The sequence below is a fragment of the Equus przewalskii genome, chromosome 26 (genome assembly GCF_037783145.1).
Source record: "Equus przewalskii isolate Varuska chromosome 26, EquPr2, whole genome shotgun sequence".
In the NCBI taxonomy this organism is placed as follows: Eukaryota; Metazoa; Chordata; class Mammalia; order Perissodactyla; family Equidae; genus Equus; species Equus przewalskii.
In genome coordinates this window covers 37,309,842-37,315,841 of record NC_091856.1, presented here as the reverse complement: position 1 = coordinate 37,315,841, position 6,000 = coordinate 37,309,842, and positions in this window count along the sequence as shown.

The window sequence follows — 6,000 nt, the reverse complement described above, 5'->3', positions numbered from 1 at the left end:
GCCTGGGGAACTTTCTAGGCTAATGCCTTCCCTGTCTGTACTTGACTTTTAAAAAATTATTACTTTTAATTGCGGTAAAATACACATAACATAAAATTTACATCTTAACCACTTTTAAGTGCACACTTCAGTGGCATTAAGCACGTTCTCTTTGTCATGCAGCCGTCCCCATCATCATCTCCAGGACTTTCTCATCTTCCCAGACTGAAACTCTGTCCCCACGAAACATCAACCCCCGCTCCTGTCTCTATGGATCGGACGCCTCTAGGGCCCTCATATAAATGGGATCACACAGGATTTGTCCTTTTGCGACCGACTTATTTCACTGAGCATAATGTCCTCATGGGTCGTCCATTGTAGCAGGTGTCAGGATTTCCTTCCTTTTTAAGGCTGAGTAATATTCCATGGTATGGGCAGACCCCCCACCTTCTTTATCCATTCATTCGTCCACGGCCATCTGAGCTGTTTCCACCTCTTGCCTATCGTGAATAACGCACTGTGCAAATACGTCCCTTCAGGACTCTGCTTTCAGTTCTTCTGGGTGCATACCCAGCAGGGGAATTGCTAGATCGTATCTTAATTAATTCTATTTTTAATTTTTGGGGGAAACTCTGTACTATTTTCCATAGCGGCTGCTCCATTTCACATTCGTGCCAGCAATGCACAAGGGTCCCAATTTCTCCACATCCTTGCCAACACTTATTCTCGGTATTTTTTCGGTAGTAGCCATCCTAACGGACGTGAGGTGGTCCCTCACTGTGCTTCTACTTATCCTTTGAACACGTGGAACACAGCTCACAAGAACCGTAGCCACGTCCTTGTTTGCCGACTCGCTGTACCATCTGTGTCAGCCGGGGGTGGTTTGGGTGCCTGTTGCCCTCATCATGGGGCACGTTCCTCTGCTTCCTGGCACGCCTGGTAATTTTTGCTTGGATGCCAGACGTGGTGCGTTTACCCCGCTGGCGGCTGGAGACCATGCCTTCCTGTGGCCTGCCTGAGCCCTGTTCAGGGGATGCAGTTACATCCCTCGGGGACTGCGCGAGCCTTTTGAACCTGGTTTACATGGTCTGGGGGCGGCATCCAGAGCAGGGCACCACGGGGCAAGGCTTTCCTGAGGACTTACGAATGTCCTGTGAGTTAAGAGTCCCCGTCTGGCTGATGGCAGCAGCAGCGAGGTGGGGCACCGTTCCCTCTAATCCTTCCAGATGGTTCTTCACCTGTCCCTGGGGTACACTCCTAGGCAGGTGCTGGCCAGTCCTCCACTGAGTCCTCCAGGGGACCCTCCTCAGATCACTAGGGCTCTCTCTGTGGGCCTCTGACACTCTGTCTCGTGAGCTCTAGCTGCCTGGCCCCCTGGACTCTCGCTCAGGGGGTCTGCGGGGATGGCCTCAGTCCCCCCCCCATGCCACAGCCTGGAAACTCCCTCAAGGCAGTGGGCGGGGGCAGGTGGAGGACTTCCCGCATTCGTCCCCATTTCTCAGGGATCACGGTCCCACATTGCCTGGTGTCCGGTGCCTTCGAAGCCATTTCGCCCATTTTGTCTCATTTTGGTTTGTTTTTTGGGTATTTCAAAAGGGAGGGTAAATTCTCCATCTCGATTGGGAGGGGAGGTTTTTCCTAGAGCGATGGGAATGTCCTAAATCTGGTTCTGGACAGTGGCCACACAGGTGTATCCCGTGGACAAAGCTCACTGAACTCATGATCCAGCAATTCCACCTCTGAGTACACACCCAAAGGAGCCAAAAGTAGGAACACAGAAAGACATGTGTGCACGCCCGTGTTCTATCGGCGTCATTCACAGTAGCTGAGTGGTGGAAGTCACCCCGTGTCCGTCGACGGGTGAACGGGTAAACAAGAGGTGCTCCATCCATCAACAGAATATTACTCAGCCCTAAAAAGGAAGGAAATTATGACACACGCCAGCACGTGGATGAACCTGGAGGACAAAGGACAAATCCTGTAGGATTCCATTTACGTGAGTGTGACGGTTAATTTTACGTTTTAATTGACTGGTGCCCAATACTCAGTCAAATGTTATTCTGGGTGTTTCTGTGAAGGGTTTTTTTTTTTTTTTTTTTGGCTGAGATTAACATTTAAGCCACTAGACTGAGTAAAGCCGCTTTGCCTCCCTAATGTGGGTGGGCCTCATCGCATCAGTTGACGACCTGAATAGAACAGAAAGGCTGACCCTCCTCCCAAAGTGAAGAGGAATTCCCCCTGCCTGGCTGCCTTCAGACGAGGGCATTGACTTCTTCCTGCCTGCGGACTCGAAATAAAATCTTGACTCTTCCTGCGTCTCATGCCTCCCAGCTCACCCTGTGGATCTCGGCCCTGGTCAGCCTCCATAATTGGATGAGTCAAGTCCTTATAATAAATCTCTTAAAATATGTATGTAGTAATATATGTAATACATTTATAATATATTTAATATAAAAATATGTATGTTATATATATATATATATATATATATATATATACATCCTATTGGTTCTCTGAGAACCCTAACACAGAGAGGGCCCCAGAGGAGTCAGACCCACAGAGACAGGAGGTGCCGGGGGCTGGCGGAGGGGAGGGGGTGAGTGTTCAGTGGGGACAGAACTTCCGTTTGGGAAGATGAGAAAGTCCAGGAGATGATGGTGGGGACGGCTGCACAACAATGAGAATGCGCTTAAATCCGCTGAACTGTGCACTTGAAAATGGTTAAGATAGTGAATTTTATGTTGTGCATATTTTACGGCAGACACTGAACTGAACCCTCGGCTCTGTGGGGACAGAGAGAGATCACACCACATCACAGCCACGGTCCAGGGATCCAGAAGTCACTGCCACAACGGCCACACTGCCCGCTGACATGTCAGCCTGGCCGCAGAGACAGCGAGGGCCTCTGTGACCTTGCCACCAGCAGCGACAGCCTCCAGATGGCCCCGCCTCCTGAATCTCGAGCAAGATTTGCTGACCCGCAGACGACAGAGCTGCAAGACCTCTCGCAAGACGCTCACAAACATCCGGTCGCTGTGGATTCCACTTTTTTCTCCAACGCCTGCCTCCCAGCGCCCTTTGTCCCTGTCCCCTCTGCACTGGTCATTCTTTAGCTCAGCCGTGACACTGATCCTTCTTTTGCCATCATCGTGGGAACGCCCCTGTGGGTTTTCCACCTATGAGTCCCCGAGGTTCGGGAGCCTGTGCCCCTGGGACCTCCTCTCCAGTGGCAACGCCAGGAAGGCGGGAAGCACACCACACCCTGAAGCGTCCAGCGCACACCCGCTCCCCCCGTCATCACCCGGTCAGCTCGGGGGGGCCTGAGGGAACACATCACCCAGGTGCCCGGTCCAGCTTCCTGCCCCTCCTGTTCCCACTGTATTCCCTAGGGCCAGGCCAGGCCACAGCAAGAGTCACATGTAACATGCAGCAGACGCCGAGTGCTGTCACAGAGCAAGGGGCAGCTAGCCCAGCTGGCCACTTGCAGGCGGTGCCACCTCGGGCAGTGACCCCCAGCACGGGCAGGCGTCCGGAACAAGTTTGGAGTGAAGCCTCTCAGGCGAGCTCCCTGGGAGGGCGTCCATGTGGGAAGTGCAGGTTCTCACGGATGGAAGGAGCCGCGTCATAACTGAGCCTGGTCTTGACCGCCACGTGTTTTTAGCACTTCTGGGAAGAAACAACGTGCAGGGCCGCCCAGTACAGTTGCACAGGTTGTCAGAGGAGTGCACTAGGTCACATGTGTCCCACACTCACGAGCCCCAGGCCCGCCCAAAGCCCCATTCATGGTTGGGGTCAGGCTGGCTGCCCCCACCAGCCCTTGGCCATTTCAGAGGACTGGTATGAAACACTGCCGCCCGGTGAGCAGTGGGTAAACTGCAGGGGGCTGGCCCCACCGGCTCATCTCCAGCTGGGCTGCTGTGGGGAGGGGCATCAGGGCTGGGCGTAGCTACAGGCTGAGGCTCACCGGCCTGGGTGCCCAGGAAGGAGGTCCTCGTGTCCCCAGATCAGCAGTCCTCAGAGGCTGCACCCAGGGCCTTTCCTGCCCCATGCCCTTCCTCCGGGCTGGAGGGGACAGGCGTGGGTGACCGATGTGCTGACTTCTCGGCAGGTGGACCTTGGTGCCTCCGTGCCTGGGCTGTGGGGCACAGAGTGACCGTGTACTGAGATCCCTGCTCCCAGGGAGCCCCCCTCGTGGAGGTGGGAGCCCTGTGTCACAGAAGCCGCTAACCCTCCCCCAGGGCCTGGGCACGTTTAGGAGGGTGAGGCACTGGGGCCAGGCCAGAGCGGTCACAGACGGCAGGGGGCCCCCCAGGTCACCCCAGCACTCCCTGAGCAGCACAGATGGGTGGGGTCAGAGGGAAAGGCGAGAGGCCCCCAGGGACTTCTCGGTCCTCCCCGGTCAGAGGCGGCAGGGCTTCCTGCCAGGCCAGGCCAGACTGGGTCCAGGCGTGCTCTGACCTGAGTGCTGGCCCCCACACATGCCCTATCCTTTAGCTCAGCAGGGCTGCCCACGGGGCTGGGGCCAGCACTGCTCAAGCTACAAGCCTGGCCCCAATTGATGGGGGAAACTGAGGCACAGCTGGGCCCACGATGACTAGGCTCCCATGTTTCCCCATGACATGATCAGGAATGTCTGACTAGTCCCCCCTCACCCACCTAGCCAACCACCAGAAGGAGAAGCTGTGGGTATAGGGGTTCAGGTCCGTGCCTCCTCCCTGGCCCCTCCTGCCCTGTGCAGAAATGGGGGCCCTGCAGAGGACTCTGGGTGTCCCCCTGCAGCTGATGTCTCTGCCCTACACTTTGTCGGGGTCCCGTTGCCTGGCACCCCCGAGACAGGAGCTCTCTGCCCTGGCCTCACACTGGCACCCCGGGAGCTTTCAAAGTCCCCACTGCCCAGCCCTGACCCTGGGGTCGGGAGGTGCCCACATGGGGGACTAGTAAGTGTTCCCCAGGGACCAGGACTGAGAACCCCTCCCTTCTCCGTACCTCGGTCTCTTCATCCGGGGAATGGGACTATCAGCAAACGGCCATTGACAGTTAGCACCCGTAAGTGCTCAGGAGCCCTTTCGGCCCAGGTCTCAGCCAGGCAGTGGGGGACCCAGGAGAGGTCCCAGCCCCTTTTACAGAGGGGAAGCCTGCGGTCCAGAGAGACTTGTCCAAAGTCTGCAACTGACAGGGCAGAGCCTCAGACCTGGGGCCACTCCGGCCAGGCTGGTGTGTGGAGGGGAGTGGAGCAACACCAAACGTCACCTCGAACCCCAGGCTTGGCTCTGGGGGATGGTCACCCCCAACTTTGGGTTTAGTATGCTGGGGGGACAGCTGTCTCCTTAGCCCTGACAAGCCCTAGAGGACTGGCTGTGTCCCCCAGTGTCCCTACCTGCTCTTGTGTCCTCCAGGCGTTGGTGGGGAGGGGGGGATCTCGTAATTTTTGTCTGAAGTGGAACGAATGCGGGCCCAGCTGGGAGACCTGCTCCAGGCAGGTGGCCAGCACAGGGCCCACCTGAGGCTGATCCACCCTTGTGGCCTGGGGCTGAAGACCCGCCCTGGCACCCTCCTCATAGCCGGGCAGTCCTCAGGCGGATTTCACGCCACCCCTGATGGGCGGAAGGTCCCAGAAGGCAAGCATGAAGGGCCGCTGACCTGGCTGGTCTGGGTCCCCTACTCCCACCTGCCCAGGGTCCTGCAAGCCTGTACGGGGGAGGGAGCCTAGGACTCCTGGAGGCCCAGCCCCATGCTCCTGCCGTAGCCTCCTCCTGACCCAGCGAGGCTCCGTGTCCACCAGGGGGCAGCTGGAGCCTGGGTTGAGGCAGGATGACAGAGGGTGGGGTGCAGGGATGGCAGGGCCACTCCGGCTGTGGGACCTCGTGGTTTCCTCTCCTGTGAATGGAGCCCACAGCACCTGTGTCCCAGAGGTGGGGAAGGGTCCACGGGATGAGGCCCCAACTCCCCATCCCCACTACAGCTGACCGATGGTAGGTCCTTGTAGGAGGCCCGCTGCCTGCAGCCACCTCCTCGGGTTTG